The sequence below is a fragment of the Mesoplodon bidens genome (assembly GCF_964165515.1).
Source record: "Mesoplodon bidens genome assembly, contig: HAP1_SCAFFOLD_313, whole genome shotgun sequence".
In the NCBI taxonomy this organism is placed as follows: domain Eukaryota; kingdom Metazoa; phylum Chordata; class Mammalia; order Artiodactyla; family Ziphiidae; genus Mesoplodon; species Mesoplodon bidens.
The window spans coordinates 126,159-143,787 of record NW_027671579.1 but is presented as its reverse complement, the minus strand read 5'-3'; the positions used below and the strand labels follow the sequence as shown (position 1 = coordinate 143,787).

Genomic DNA, 17,629 nt, shown 5'->3' with positions numbered 1-17,629 from the left:
ATTCGTCTTCCCCCAAGGCACTCTCTGATAAACACCACAACCTCTAAGGGAATTGAGACCAGCTTCCTTGTGAGGTAGGTTATATATGCATCTTTTTCCAAGAAGTTAAATCATATCCAGCTATCAGCACACTTTACTTAAGGTGATTGTAATGTATGAGATTAAATGTTCCTACCTGATTGGAAACTTTCTTGTCCTCAATTCATTGGCTATACTGGATTATTTTTCTTGGGTCAGACCTTCAGACTTCTACCAGAAATCGTTCCTTTGGGGAAACAAGGCCTTCCCAGAAACTCAGGAAACTGAAATGGAAACAGCAAGAGAGAAGGAAATTATTTGGACATATAGACCTCAATTGTTTGGTTTTAAGTAAACGTCCAAGCAAACATCTTCTAAATGTTATAATAACTTTAGGGAAATTCACGGTTTCTAAGTTTGTGTACTCATGAACTGAACATATTATAAGAGTACAGGTTGCATTTTGTGTCTTCAACTCAAGCAAAGACTTCAAAAAAGGCCCAGTTATCCTTTCTTCATTAAGATACAAAGAGAGGGCAAAAAGGGCAAGTTTCTAAGTCTTTTTCTTTAAAATTTACTTCCTTTCTTCAGTCTTCATCAAGATCTTCAGGAAATTAACTTTACTAAAGTTAATTATTCATAAAATAAACATAGGAACCTGCAGAAGACTATTTCACAGAGACCTGTAATGTACAATATCCATTGCATACATGCACCATGAGCTTGTCTTTTCAAGCACTGGCATACACAAAACTCTGTGTGTGTGTGTGTGTGTGTGTGCACATGTGTGTCTTTTTTGTGATGGAGCCATAGGGAGAAAATAAAGCTATTGGCTGCAATTCAGTGATGTAGAAAGATTTAAGGGTAAAGGAAAAGGCTACATCAAGCGAAGCAATAAAGTCATGAGGTTGTGCCTCCATAATAATAACAATAGCAGTCTTCTGTAACCAAGGGAGCAGGCTCCTCAAATTATAGTCACACCTGTTAGACCATCTGCCCATAAATTTCACACTATCATTAATGGAAAACAAATGGCACTGTCTCTCCTTCCCTTTATCCATTGGCTATTCTCATATAAATTATTTTTCTCTTCAAGGTCACGCTCTTTTCTATCTGTTTAAAAATATTAGGATTTAGGAGGAGTGATACAAATGTGCCATGCCTTGGTACTTGTACCAGTGATGGCTCTGTAAGGAGCACTGGATTGGTAGGAGGCTATAAATTGAATTCCCCTAGAAGCAGAACCTGAGGCAATAATTTGAATGTAAACTGTTCATCTGGGAGGTGCTTCCAGAAAACTCAGAAGTGGAGCGGGAATTGAGAATGGAGGCATGGAAGGAAGACAACAGAGGTGCATTGCTGAATAAATTACTCCTGCAGGGAACTGCTGCCAGTACTTCAGGGGAGTTCTGTGAAACTCTACAGAACATGTCTCAGAGTTATCCCAAGAATCGGTGAGAAACTTGAAGTACTTATCTTCCAGTCCCCTCTGTCCTTGGTTGAAAGCTACACCCAGATACATTAACTCCTGTACATTTCTGGCCTGCCTTAAGGTGGATAATTGCAGGTGGTAGCATGAGTCTATCAGCATATAGTGGAATGATGAGTGCTGGGGAGATATGAGTGGAACAGTGAAACCATCTAATACAGTCGGGGCAGGAGATATTAATTACTGGCTTGCAAGTCCAACTGGATAACCTTAAATTCCTGGGTTAATGGTTTTACTTTGAGGTATTTAAGCATGATGTATGAGTAAAAATTTCCTCTATTAAATCAAGTTGAAGATCCTAAGTCCCTAATCGTCTGGAAAAATGTGGGTATCTTTTTAACAGATTTTTGAAAAGTAACATGATTAAGATTTCAAACTGACCATTCATTCATTCATTCATTCACTAATTCAACCAACATTTATTGAACACCTAAAGTATGCCATGGGTTAAACTAGGCACCAGTGTTACTGTTACTAAAATCATTATCGTGCCACCTAGAAGTCAATGTATTGTGACACTCAAATAAGAAAATCCATAGTTACCGTAAAAATTATTATAGAGTGCTATAGGAGGACACGGTAAGACCTTAATGCATGCTGTGGAGAGTAGTATATGGGGGATATCAGTAGGGCTTCCTGTAGAAGGCAATTGAAATGGATATGTAACACGAAAGAAGGGTGAATTTTTGAGGAAAAGAGAAGATAAATTCATGTTTGCCAGAAAATGAATGGTTAAGGATCAGTCCAGAAAGGAGTTCCATTCATAATCAGTATAAGAAATGCTCACTGGGGCTTCCCTGGTGGCGCAGTGGTTGAGAGTCCGCCTGCCGATGCAGGGGACACGGGTTCGTGCCCCGGTCTGGGAAGATCCCACATGCCACAGAGCGGCTGGGCCCGTGAGCCACGGCCGCTGAGCCTGCGTGTCCGGAGCCTGTGCTCCGCAACGGGAGAGGCCCCAACAGTGAGAGGCCCGCGTACCGCAAAAAAAAAAAAAAAAAGAAATGCTCACTGGAGTGTAAGAAAAGAAGACAATGGAGAGGGTGGTAGAAGCCAGACCATGAATGGTCCCTGCATGTACACTAAGTGCTACGGTCTAGTCTTTGTGTTCCCCTCCAAATGTATACGTTGCAATCTTAATTTCCGGAGGTGATAGTATTAGCAGGTGGGGCCTTTGGGAAATGATTACGGTATTAGTGCGCTTACACAGGAGACCCCACAGAGCTCCTGAAGCTCTTCTGCCGTGTGAGGTTGCAGTGAGAAGTCTGGAACTCAAGAGGGCCCTCATCTGACCGTACTGGCACCCTATTCTTGCACTTGCAGCCTCCAGAACTGTGAGAAAAAAATGCCTGTTGTTTATGAGCCACCCAACCTGCAGTATAATCTTACAGCAGCCCAAAAGGACAAAGAGAGTTTGGATGTGAGATTTTACTCCCAGAAAGATGGGAATCCACTGAAGGATTTTAACTGGTAACTTAGAAGAGAGACAAGTTTCATAACACAATCAGGTATTTTTATAAGAAACATTTGTTTCATTTTCAGAACGATCACTCTGGAAATACTGTGACTAGATTTTTGGAGAAGGGTGACGGCAGTCCCGGATATAGAAAGATGAGTTAGTAGTCCATTAATGTAAGTCAAACAGGAAAGTGGAGATAAAAGTGTGAATTTGTGGCTGAGTGTTCTTTTCTGTGAGCACTTGAAAAATGTTATGTCAATGCTTCTGACTCCAGAGTTTTAGACAAGAAATATGCTGTCGTTGGAATTGGTGTTTCTCAATAAGTGATGCATTGTTTCTGCCTGTCCACTTGCGAGATTTTTTTTGTCTCCACTTTTCAGAAGTTTAATTATGATGCGTCTTGGCAAGGATATCTTTGCGTTTTTCCTCTTTGGGTTTGTTCAGATTCTTGAATTTGTGTTTATGTCTTCTAAAAAACTGGGAACTTTTTAGTCATGATTTCTTTGAATACTTTGTCAGTCCTACTTGCTCTCTTTTTCCATTCTGGAACTTCGATGATATTAACGTTAGTGCTTTTGTTACTATTTACACGTTCTTGAGATCCTGTTCTTTCTCCCATCTCTACCCCTCAGTCTATTTTTCTCTGTACATATGGTACACTGTACTGATCTCTTCTAAGTTCATGATTCTATGCTTTGTAATCTCCACTCTACTCTTGAGCAAAGTTTTTTCATTGTTGTATTTTTCAGTTCTACTGTTCTCATTTGTTTTTATTGTTATAACTTCGTCTTTTGTTTACATTTTCTATTTTTCCCATTTCTGTCAAGGAACGCATAATTGCTAATTGAAGCATTTAAGTGACAGCTTATTTAAAATCCTTGTCTGATCATATCAATAGACGTTTTATCTCAGTGTTGGTGTATGTTTATTGTCTTTTCTCATTTATTCTGTGATTTCCTGGTTCTTGGTGTCATGAGTATTTTTCCATTGTATTCTAAACATTGGGAGTTATTATATGACTCTGTATCCCATTTAATTTTATTATTACTTTTTAGAAGGAAGTCATCCTATTTGAGGCGTAGTATGAGGACTGGGGGGTGACGTACAGATTTCCATTGGGCCCTACTGACAATACCCCAGCAAAAGTGGGCACTTACATTGTCTCACTGCAGAGAGATCAAGTAGAAGTTCAGCTAGCCTATGGCCCTTCTGACACCTTCCCCCCAAAAGTGGGAACATTAATATCATTGTGTTGCCTTTTAGTAGGAGTGGAAGTTCATCTCCCCAGTAGTTTTCTTGACACCAGGGGAGGGGAGAAGTGAACTGTTTGCTGTCCTTCCTCCCGCTTCATTCCTTCTTGTTGATGCCGGGTGTGGGTAGAGGGTCAGCTACCTGCTGGCCCCACTGACACCAGGGTAAGAGGAAGAGAAGTGCCAACTAGCCCTGCTTGTGCCATCTCATTCTGTCTTACTGCCTCAGGATGGTTATGGGGATTCAGCACCCCAGTGGGTCTCACTGACATCATGTGTTGGGGGTTAGTGGGGTGCCTACTCCCTCCAATCTGTAACACCCTATTCTTATTGATGTCAGGGAGAGATGAATGCTAAGTCCCACCAGTGGACCCCACGACTGTGTGAGGGCAGCCCAGTGTTAACTAGCCTGTCAGGCACCACCTTTTAAAGTCTGTTTGCTCATGGAAAGGGTTGGAGGCTCAGCTCACCACTGGACCACACTGAAACAACCCTGGTGGGGAATCAGAGCGCTGGCTCTTCTGGAAGGCAGGAGTGGGTGGTGTGGAAGATCAAATCCTACCTTGGCCCAACTGAAACAACAGGACGTAGGGGATGGGTGCAATATTCCACTGGCACTTGGCTCGAGTAGTGTGTATATTCCACTGGCACTTGGCTCGAGTGGTGTGTATATTATTGCCCAAATGGTCTTCTGTCTTTAGCAACCCCTTTCCTCATACTTTGGCTAGGGGGAACAGGGTTTTGTAGGGGTTTTTTTGAAGCTTTTTTGTCTGTTGTTCTGTTGGTGGTTATTGATTGGGGGTCCTGTAATACCCTCTCAAGGATGTATGGGAAGCAACAGGAAACACAGGGGACTCATCACCATGTCATTCCTCAAGTCCCAAAGTCCTTAGTTAAGTCTGCCTTCTCATTTCCACCTTTCAGCGTCTTCCTGTTTGTTTGTTGTTATGTTCAGGGTTTTAGTTTTAAGTGGGAGAACCTGGGAGAAATGGGCTACTTCATCTTCTTGGAAGCAGAGGTCTGGAGGCCTTTTGATGTTAAAAAGTACTGCTGACTGTAAATTAAAATTTGATGATATACACCTTGCCCTTTAAGAATTATTTTGCTAGATGATGTGGCTTCCCAAAGTTGCTACAATTTGATTTTCATACTTCTAAAAGCCAAGTGTTGTGCTGGAGTTGAAATTTAAAGATAAGCAAGAGATGAGGCTAAGATGATCTATGTGGTAACAGATTAAAGTTGGAAACATCAATATACATTCATGTTTAGCTTAATATTGCTTCATATTACCTTAATACACATGGTCATGTAGAGAGATACTTACAGATATGTGCATATACATGGGTAATGTGCACACATATTATCTCTTTGCTCTGTCAGCTGAGAAGATCTAGAAGCAATGACATCCTAGCAGCAATTAGCACACCCCACACCCAGATCCTGCTGTCTAATACCGTTCTCCACTAAAAAGACCTAGTTATCCTTGAAGAAATAGCTGATTCTAGGACTGGGGCAGTAAATATACAAGATTTATATGCAAGACCATCTTATAGTGTCAGAAAGTAAGGAAGTTCCAAAAAAAATATAGGATGGGGATACCTCAGAGTGGCACAAGAGCCAACTGAAAAGAGTTCACAAGGGTCAGGACTAGAGCAATTTGAGGAACAAAGTAACTAAAGTAGAATTCGATTATAACCCAAAGTATAAAATAAAAATCCATGAGTTCTTCTGATATAAATAAATAATTGGATACATAAACGCAGGAGAATAGATAAATCTCCAGTGCAAAGGAATTCCAAATAGTTTATGTAGTACTCCATCTTAAGCATAACTCCCTATTCCTTAGTTGTGGGCTGAGCATATTGACTTCCTTCCAAACAAGTACAGTATGAAAAAGGGAAAACAGTAATCTTACGATGGAGAAACCTGAAAAACACTACCTCAGCCTGGTGATCAAGGTCCACCTCAGCATTCATAATGCATATTGATACTTTGTACACTTGATGTGATCTGACAAAATAACCCTTCTACTCTGTGGTCTTCCTCCCCAAAACACATAATCCCAATATTATCATGAAAAATGCATCAAACAAATTCTAGTAGTAGGCATCCTACAAAAACCTAACGACTCAAAATTGTCAAGGTCATCCAAGGAAAATCTGAGAAGCTATCAAACCCAAGAGGAGCCTAAGGAAACACGGCAACTAAATGTAATGTGATGTTTTGGATGAAATCCTGGAATAGAAAAAGGACATTAGGTAAAAACTAAGGAACTGGACTAATGGATGGGCTATAGTAAATGATAATGTATCAATATTTGTTAATTGATTGTAACAATGTAACATACTAATGTAAGTGGATCATCATAGAGGGAAATGGGTAGAGTTTATATGGAAACACTTTATACTATCTTCTCAATTTTTCTGTACAATTAAAACACTTCTAAAAAATAAAGTCTATAAAAACGGCTGTGTTTTCTTGTTTTATGATTATGTGCCTGTATTTCCTAATAAATACGTAAATTTGATTAACCTTCCTTGATACTGATATTACAGAAAATACTAAGTAACTCTGAAAGAATTTGTAACTCCAATGCAACAAGCAATAATTCTTGGTATAAACTTTTTGGAAGAACCCACTGAATAAATCAAAGCAAATTGTCTTTAAAGGCTGAATTTCTTTTCAGTGTTTAATCTTTTATATGATTAATGCATACCACAAGCATGATTCTGTTTCAAAGAGCAGAAAATGTTGATTGTAGGCAATGTCTAAAGTACAGTGAAATATTAATGCCTGATGCTATAACAACTTTAATGTATTTGATGTTTTCAAAATGATGAATTGTTTTTTCAGTTGATAAAGTATTCACTTTTATACATTTCCTACCCGCCTTTTCCCAAAACACCCACAAGGAAATGATACTATCATCTGATATTAGGTTCATCAATTTAAATTGGAGTTTTTGGTAGCTGTGGTTGCCAATGGTACTGGAATGTGTGATACTTTTACAGATCCTATCCATGGCAAAATCTGATCTTCACAAGGTAAATCACAGTAGGTGCCTAAAGCCAAATGACATATAGCTTTGTAGCTAGATTACCAAGCATTTTACTTAGAGGCACAATAGGATGTAGAAAAGGCCATTTCTCTTTCTGTCTTTTTCTGCTCAAAGATCACTCACCATCTTCCTTTTTATCAGCCATTTCAGAAGTTTTCCACAAATTTAGACTATATAATGTCACTTAATGTGAATGTAGCTCAACATTCTGTTTTAGTACAGCTAATCTCACATTATTTTATTGGTGCTAAATATGTTAATCATCAGCAAATTTTTGTACTTAACTTTTTTTTTGATGTGGACCACTTTTTAAAGTCTTTATTGAATTTGTTACAATACTGCTTCTGTTTTATGTTTTGGTTTTTTGGCTGTGAGGCATGCGGGACCATAGCTCCCCGACTAGAGATTGAACCCACACTCACTGCATTGGAAGGCAAAGTCTTAACCACTGGACCGCCAGGGAAGTCCCTGTACTTAACTTTTAAAAATAATTAAAATAAGCTATTCAACACATTTCCCCTTAAAAAAAAAAAAAGTAATTCTCCTTAGGCTGGCCCTGGGCACATACGTGACTTTGCCATTTTTTCCATGGACTATTTTCTTATCTGTTCAACTGTGTCACATCTGTTCTACCTTCTCAAAAAGAAACATTTAAAGATTCATCTACGCACGCATGCATTCACACATTTATTAAATAAATCGATTGAACACCTACATACAGCACAGAAAAAAAGGCAGAAAACTAATCTGGGTTGCACAGAAAGTAATGAACTCAGTTACAATTTTTGGTGAACACAGGTGTTACTCAATCTACTGGAAATTACATTTCATTATGGGGACTCACAGACTCAAGGAAAATCAAGACCTAAATAATAATAAAGTAATAAAAGCACTAGCCATTTACTGAGTGCCTGCTTGTACCTGACTCTGAAACTCTAAAATCATTACGGATGTTTTGAGCATTGTCGGATATAATTGTAATCTCCATTTTACAGATGAAAATAACAAGGTTAAGAGATATTAGGTTACTTGCCTAAAGTGAGGTGGCCCAGAAACTACAGAACTAGAAATTGAACCTTAGACTTCATAATGCCAAAGTCTGTGCTTTTAATCACAATGTGTGTGTGTGTGTGTATGAGAGAGAGAGAGAGAGAGAGAGAGAGAGAGAGAGAGAGAGAGAGAGAGAGAGAGAGAATGTGTTTAATAGAGAACTTCTGAGAAATGGCAAGAAAACTGCCAGGTATCCATAAAACAATAATTTAGGAGATTCCTACTATACAAGTAATTGTTAATCATATGGCTGAACTAAGGATCTCTCACTTTTGAACCAAGAAATCAAAAGCTTCCAGAAGTTGAGTCTAAATTTTACACTTACATAAGATACTTCATACAGAATGCTAAAGTATAATAACTAAAGAGCTCTGAAAATACTGGAAGCATTCATATTAGTATGATTTCATAATGTGGATAATAGAGGATTTAAGAAATTGGCAGAGGCAACTGCAGACTCATTTGTTATCATTTCTGTAAATAAAATGAGAAAAACGAAAAAAGAATGGCTGGCAATTTTAGGTAGTTTGCTTAATCTCCATACTAGGAAAGACTAAGCAAAAAAAAAAAAAAAATTCTCAAAATCTTATTTTTTGAAAGTACCTACAAGTGTATATGGTCTTTTTATACCAAAAAACTTGGAATTATGAACTGTCAAATAAGTCTAATCTTCTCTGATGATAAAATTGCTGACTTTATTTGAAACTATGAAATGAAAAATGAGGTAATAATCAGAAATTCTTAAGAAAAGGAGTAGAAAAAATATAATTATAAGAGTTATGTTAAAAAATATTTTGAAACAAACATAAAATCCCCATTACTGGTACAGAGCTTTTAAAACTTTACTTTGGTTTAAGTTTTAATAAATATGTTTACATAATTACTGTCATAAGGAAGACACAAATTTAGGTCAGCTTTCTTCATTCTTTCTTTATTAAGCATTATTCTATTTTGCTCCATCATCTTGTAATTATAATATAGTAACTGTGTAATTTTCTACTAAGTGGATATAATTTCCTAAACTGTTTTCCTACTGTTAACAATTAAAGGTGTTTCCAATTTTTTGTTATTACAAATGACATAACAATGAGCATCTTTATATAATAATTTTCTGGATTATAAATTATTTATTGGCATAGGCTTCCAGAATTAGAATTAATGTGTAAAAAGCTATTAACATTTTTATCTTGCTAGACATTGCCAAATTACTTGTCAAAAGATGGAACCAAATTATATTGCAAGAAACTTTGCCAACAGAAGACATTATATATAATTTTCGATTTTGCTAAATTAATAAGTTGAAAACCTATGTTCCATTTCTTTGAATTCTTTGATAACAGAGTGCCGCTGGAGGCTGGGAGGGCAGCCATGTCCGGGAAGGCTCCCCAGAGTTGGAGCGGGGAAGTGGAAAAAGGTAAAAAAAATACTAATTGTATTTTCCCTCGATTGTTATCTCTCACTCTTTTCTGCCTCTGTGTAACTTATATCCAGGTAGCTGGAGAAAAATCATGTGGCAGGGCAAATTGGTATTCCAATAAATTAATAATCACCAACTTCAAATGGATTTTCAAGACTGGAAATACTGCTCTGACTTACAGTACGTTCTTTCTAATTCTCCTTAAGGACTATTTTTTGAGAAGCTTTACCTGCCCTCCTCAAATGTCCCTCCATCCTCTCTACTTCCTTCATTCTGAGCTGGTGAGGTGCTTCACAGCTCATTAAGAACTCAGAAGTCAGTAAATAGTCCACTGCCAAATCCATTAATTCATTAGCATTTGCGTTGATCTTTGTATTCCCTTTTACTACACGAGTGAAAGTTAAAAGGCCATGTGCGCTACAGATAGCATTTCATTTTCTCTCATCTTCTCAAGTACTTCACAGCACTGCATTTTCTACAACCCATCTACTCCTTAGGAATGATTCTTGCCAAAATTCAACCTCATTCTAGACTAGTAACTCCAACTTAAAATGTTAAAAACTATACGTGTAACATGAAAGCCTCCCTCCTCCCCTAATCCCTGCATATCTTCTTTAGCCAATTCCTGTCTGAACTTTTCAAAATTGTTATCTTCATATACTGTTTCCATGTCCTCACGTCCCATTTACTCTAGAATTTACATCCATCTGACTTCTCTCACCGTAAGCTCTTTGCCCACTGTCCTGAAATTTTACTTATGAAGGTCACCAGCGATCTCCATGTCAGTATAGCCAATGAATAGTTTTTGTCCTATTTCTAGGCTTTTTCCTTCTTTACAAAAGAAAAAGAAAAACAAAAACCGTTTTTTTTTCTTCTATGCTTTTACACTCTCATCATCTTCTGTCTTGGTATATTTTACTGGCTTTCTGTATTTAATCAGATTTCTAATATTCTATTAGTTTCCTTTATCTTCAGTGGAATAAACCACTATATGAAGGATTATTCTCAACAGTTAGTTCTCATAATAACAGTACTAGTAGCAGCAGTCAATACTCTATAAAGCTTATCATGTGCCAGACACTATTCTAAGACACTGTTTAAATACATATATATATATACACACACATATATATATATATATATATGAGGTTTTCCTCCTCATAGGCCTATGAAATAAGCCTATTATTATACCCATGTTACAAATGAGAAAACTGAGGCAATGAAAGGCCAAGGTCACATGATCAGTACTTGGTGGAGCCCCACCTAAGTTAATGCTGGGTTAATGCTGGACAAGTTAAATAATGTCTCACAGATTGGCCTTAAATGTGAGCAACATTTAATTAATGACTTGTGAAGTATCAGGAAAAAATGGAACATTTTAAATTGAATGGGAACTACTAAGTCATGTATCAGTAACTAAGAATAATTCTTATTGAATGAAATTATTTTTCATTATTCTTTTGAAAGAAGAATATTCTTGTGTTAGTGTTTTACAGTTTTCTTCCATTCACATATTTATTCATTTATTAGACACACATTTCCTACACACCTTCTATGTGCCAGTGTCTGCTGCAAGCCTTGGAAGATTCAGTGGTGAGCAAAAAATTACAAAGTCCTTGCTCTTAAGCAAATGTCCAGTGGTGGAGGAAGACAGAGTCAACATGTAAATAAATTTTGTACAGCGACAGAAATACGACTGGACAATGGGACGGAGAGGCAGTGAGGAGGCAGGTCTCTTTGGTCAAGATAGTAGTGGTGGCGTTTGAACCGAGGCCTTAGTGATCAGAGGGAAATTGGTCTGGGTAGAAGGATTAGCCAATCTAAAGCTGGGAGAGCAAGAAGTAGAGCTTGTTGCATCTGAGGGACTGAAAAAGATAACTGTGCCTCGAACCCCATGAAGGTCAGGGAAAGATGTAGTAAGTGACCAGACCACATGGTCCCTGTGAGCCTGGCTAAGTAGTTGAAATTTTAATCTCTTTACAATAGACAGCCTTTAGAGGTTAGAAGCAGTGCAATAATAGCATCTGATTTGTGCTTTTTAAAAGACTACTTTGACTGTTGAGTGTCCTACAAAAGCAAACTACTTGTGTCTCTATCAAGTGCAGATAGTAAATTTTAAAAAGCCCAATGAGCTCATAAGTAGTTGGTTTACTAACTGTAATCATTTCTCTTAACTAGACTTCATTAATATAAGCTTGGTGACCTTGGGGTCCTGGGGCATATTAGATTAGGGAAACCCAACTATTTTCAAATAGTGATTTGGAAAATTCTCGAAATTGTTGGGGTTCAGGAAGATTATTTTATTGCTGGGCCTGGATGGGAAGTTTAGAATAAGAAAAGAAAGTATGATGGCTGGCTTCCATCTATTCTCCCTTTCTGTGGGAGAAATGATGGTGGGGTGACTACTTTGCTGTTGACCCAATGCTTAAATTTCAGAGCTCGTTCAATCCAGTAAATATTTGCTGAACAACTATTATATGTTAGGCACCTTGCTGAACCTGGGAATATAGAGAATAATTAATAATAAAAGCAGGTATTCCTAATAAGAGACAGGCACTGTGCTAATGCTTAACATGCACCATCTCAAGTTAGATTAATTTACACACTGACCATATAGGGTAGATGCATTTATTATACCATTTTCCGGGTGAGAAATCTAATCCGTTTAAGGGGCTTAAGTTACTTCTCCAAGGTTACACAGCTAGTTAGGGGCATAGGCAGTATTTGGACTCAGGTCTGGTATCAGCACCAATTCTCTTAGCCATTATGCTCTATAAGGACCTTACTCGAGAAGTTCAGGATTATCCATATATGGGTACAACCAACCCTAAGACCATCTGGCAAAACTGGCTGCTTGAGAAGTCCTGGATTTATGTAAGATGCTCTTGCAATGGAGAAGATCGTGAAGGAGGGTCCCCAAAACACACTCTCTATACTAAGGGGTAACAAGAGAGAATTAGCCTACAGCAGTATGATACTGAGGACCAAGAAACAGTGTTTCTCTCTTTTGTGAATAGTTATTAAATTATTTCTACTTCAAAATATCAGAAAGAAATCACAGTACTATGGACAGTTTGTGGAGCCACCCTATCTTAGCGTGAATCCTGGCAGGTGTAGAGTTCATAGTATGACTCTGGCACCTAAGTGTAGTTAAGTAAGCTTTCATTTTTCTTTAGCCTTAAAGCAAAGTAGCTTTCTGATAGGTATAATTTAGGAAAGTCTTCAAAGAAATTTGAAGTCCACTATCTCAGAGAAAAGCAATTTTGCAAAAGATCTATCAGCAAAAGCAAGGCCAAACACACTAATTATTTAGTGAGACTTGTATTGTTATATCATTGCTCATGTTGTTTCTTTATGCATTTACCTGGAAGAAGGTTTTTAATGTTCAACAATTCTCAAAGAGATAAAGACCCACACTGATGTGTCAGAAGGAGCTTTGCCCCGGAATTAGATCAGTTTAGGTTTGGCTACTTACTAGAATTAGGTAACATTCTTAATCTTTCTGAGCCTGTTTCCTATCTGCAAATAGGGATAACACTATCTATTACAGAGGGATGGGGTTAAATTAAATGACACATGTAAATGAAATATATCCTTCCAGACTAACATACCTAGTAAATGTTAAGTGATCTGCAAATATTCTGCTTTCTTGAAATGGATGAAACCTGTTATCATGTTCTTAACCAATGGTCTAAATATCAAGACAATATTTAGTTAAAAGTTATATTTGGGGGCTTCCCTGGTGGCGCAGTGGTTGAGAGTCCGCCTGCCGATGCAGGGGACACGCGTTCGTGCCCCGGTCCAGGAAGATCCCACATGCCGCGGAGCGGCTGGGCCCGTGAGCCATGGCTGCTGGGCCTGCGTGTCCAGAGCCTGTGCTCCGCAACGGGAGAGGCCACAACAGTGAGAGGTCCGCATATCGCAAAAAAAAAAAAAAAAAAGTTATATTTGTTCTTTCACTGTCCATCTGCATTTTAACATATTCTAACATATTCTCCTTGATCAATTGTGTCAATATTAGTAACATTTGTCATTTAAGCTATTACTGTTCATATGTTTAAAATATTTCAACATGATATAAGTCATTACTCAAAGGGATGCCTAGCTGGCTTTGTCAAAGATTTATTTGAAGTAAAAATAAAAGACACAATTTTCATTTTTACCTAGTTTTATTGAACAGTGTATTCATTAACTGTATGAACTTTCTGGCCAACCCAATACAGTAGCCAAGACATGGAAACATCCTCAGTGTTTTTTTGTGGATGAATGGATGAAGACAATGGGGTGCATACAACCTACTATTATTCAGCCATGATAAAGAAGGAAATCTGGCTATTTGTCACCACATGGGTGGATTTAGGAGGCATTATGCTAAATGAAATGTCAGACAGAGAAAGATAAATACTTTAGGATCTCATATGTGAAATCTAAAATACTGAACTCATGATAGAAAGGATGGAATGATGGTTGCCAGAGCTGGGGGTTGGAGGTGAGGAAAATGAGTGAAGATGATCAAAAGATAAAAACTTCTAGTTATAAGATAAGTGAGTAATGGTGATGTCATGTACAGCTTGGTCACTACAGTTAACAATACCGTATTTTACGTTTGAATGTTTCTAAGAGAGTAGATCTTGAAAGTTCTCATCACAAAAATAAAATTTGTAATTATGTGAATTAAGGTTAACTAAACTTACTGTGGTTGTCATTTCACACTATATATATATATATATATATATATATCAATCATCACATTGTACACCTTGGACAGATAGAATATTATATATCAATTCAATCTCAATAAAACTGGAAAAATCTCATTTATATTTTAGCATAAATATATCAAATTGGGTTTCTTGACAAGATTAATAATAACTATAGATAAAAGGAAGTAAGATATTGTTGTTGCTGTTGTTTGCTTTTCCAGAGTGCAAAACACTAAAAAGGGGGGAGGTGAGTATGGGCTTGCAAATGCTGCTTCATAGGCCCTGATGCTGTGATACAGACATTTAGTCCAGATCTGAAAGAGAACTTGAGTCATTTCAACCAATCTGCAAAACAGTCGTGTTCAAACGTGAAGAGATGAAGAGATATCAGTAAATTCTTTTTCACACTGCAAGAAATCTGCCTTCAGCTTTCAGCAAAACCTCAGTTTTGGGGTTATGAGGGTAACAGTTCTTAAGCAAGCAGTACAATGCTTCCACCAGTGCTTTCTCCCTACGATGAATAAGTTTTCAGTCTCCCCACCAGTGCTCATCCCTTCTCCCCTTAATGTCTTGGCCAAAATTCAACCATCAGCCCAGAAAACTCTTTCCCAGTTTCATTGCCTGTACGTGACCACGTTATTTCAATCACCTTGGCAACATTTATATTACCTACTTCCTAAGGTAGGTATTATATATATGAGATTTTAAATAAAAGAATGCCTGTAAAGTACTTAATGGTCAACTCCTAGCACAATATGAATATTCCATAACTGCTGACAAGCATTATTATTATATCATTTACATTAAAACTGATCTGTACTTTCTTTCACACACCCATGTTCTTTGTCCCCAACTGGGGTAAAGGAAATAAATGAACATTTATTGATTATCTACAGTAAGAGTATAGAATGCAGTGTAGGCTACAGAATTAGGGGTGTTCAAGACTGAAACTGACCTGGATTTGAATTCCAGACCTCTCACTTACTTAGACTTTACGACGCCTCAGTTCCCTTACTGATAATTAGAGATAATAGACATTTCAGGCACCACGGTAAGGATTAAAAATATTATAATGTTTGGATCCAGAAAGGGCATTCATTACCTCATTTAATGTACACTGTTAGATAATCTGATTGAGTTTTGAGAATCTGATAACGGCTCTGCATCCTTTTGCTAAAAATAATTAGATAGGTAGATAACTATTCATAGCATTTTGCATAGAATTCCAGGGCTTTGCTAATACGAAAATCAATCAAAGGCTTTAGTTGGCACAAAGAACTCAGAGAAATTGTTATGGGGCAAGAATTAGAATTCTTCTTGAAATACAGACTATCATCCTGGAGAAGAAAGGACAACATTTTAATGTGGTTAAATTTGGGTCAAAACTATGCACTTCCTTAATGGTGTTTCTACCAGCTCTTGATTTGACTGGGATTGAAATTTCTGACATTACTGTCCCCATCACAGACTTGAAAACCTGGCAGACAATCAAGTGCAACCTACAGTTAAAGGTCGCTCATCTAAAAAAATGGGTATGTTACTACCATTCTGACAAGAGCGTTATGAAGATTAAGAAGAAGCACAAATAAACTCTCCTAACACCTGACAGCCAAGTAATACATCTTTCAGCTCTTTCAATTCTTTTTCCTGCTTACCTGACTTATTTCCTTCCCTGCTCTGAGTTCTCACTGTGTTTCGTGTCCCACAATGCTGAAGTCATTGTAATGCTTTTACTCAGGAATCTCATTTAACATTTAGCATAGTAAATAAGAAAGCCTAAGAAGTGACTGAGGTAAACTGTCATTATTGCATCATTCTGATAACCTGATTTGTCCAGAAATGTAACTATGTGATTCTCCTTTACTTCCAGTTGCTCACCATTCATGGGCACAAATTGAGTGTATATCAGATATATTAAATTCCTGGAAAATTATCTGTGGTGTGATTTGGGGTTCTATTTGTGTACTACAGCTTTCCTAAAACTAAACTATTATCATTTCTACCCCTCTTCTGTCTGAAAATCCTCAAAACATAAGTTCTAATTAATAGTTATACTAGTTGGCATTATAGTCATTCTTTTTTGCTTTTTCTCTGATTGTAAGTCTCTTCTGACTCTTAAGTCAATCAAATGGGTTCTCTACATTTGAGGAAGCTCAAAGAGGAAAATAGGATGAGTAGGGTAAGAAGACATTCACACATAGAATTAGTGGAAGCCTTACCAGTAACAAAACTAGTGAAATTAGAGCTAATTAATTAGCAGCCAGGAAAATTTCATTATGTGTTGTCATTAACTGGTCAACTAGGGTAACTAGGCTTACACACAATAGAAAGAAAGAGTAGAAAATCTATTGTTTCTGCCAGCTTCTCCTGCTCGTTATCAGCTCAATTTTCTCCTAGTTTATGAAACAATAACAGTTTGGTATTAGAATTTAAGTGCCATCAATATAAGATATGGAGATATGTGAAGCCTACTCCACTTTCTTTGTAAACTAGTACTATAGCATCATAAATTCCACATTAGAATGATTCAGTTGAAAGACAAAATTCATGCAGAGTACACTATTTGTTTAAACTTCAAAAAAATCAAAAAAGATTGCTATATCTTGTTAGATATGTTATGATCCCAAAGATATGTTATGAATCCCAAAGCCAGCCAGGCTATCCCTCTGCATTTCTTTGTCCTAACACAGGCTTTTGTCCACCAGCATCCCCGTCGGCCCCTATACAGAAGAGAACACCGTCTGTTCATCAAGAGCCCCACGCCGCAGACACACGGCGCGGAGTTAGAGCTCAACGATGAAGCTGGAGGAGAGGCAGGGATCTCCCAGTTGTGTCCGGCCTGGTGGGATTTTAGAGAAGCTATTTCTTTAGGAAGCGTCCCTTTCTTCAGACAGACTGGGGCATTTCCAGTGGCTGGCCACAGTGCCCCGAAAAGGTGGACTCAGATGGACTTGGGCATCAAGGAAGGTTCTGTGCGGGGCTCACGGGCTGTTCTTCCGTGTTTCGAACATACAAATCAAGTTGGGGGCAGGCCACCACTAGTGCAGGGCCGACCAGAAGGCACGTTCAACAAAGTTTCCCCTCCCTAACCCCTGCAGCCCCTTCTAACAAAAGGAAGACCAAAAGGAAGATGTCCAGGGAAGCCTCATCTAAAAGGTGGAGGAGCAACATTCCTCGGTGCAAGTGTC

At 37.8% G+C, this 17,629-nt stretch overlaps 1 protein-coding gene across 1 annotated transcript in view; it reads right to left on the bottom strand.

The window, feature by feature from the left end:
- Nucleotides 1-216: 216 nt before the first annotated feature.
- The window catches only part of LOC308611239 (uncharacterized protein), a gene marked incomplete at its 5' end in the record, with an annotated part of 33,521 nt that continues 16,108 nt past the window's right edge, over nucleotides 217-17,629 (bottom strand). Inside the window, one exon of the mRNA XM_081260103.1 lies at nucleotides 217-302. The remainder of the gene's footprint in view (nucleotides 303-17,629) is intronic.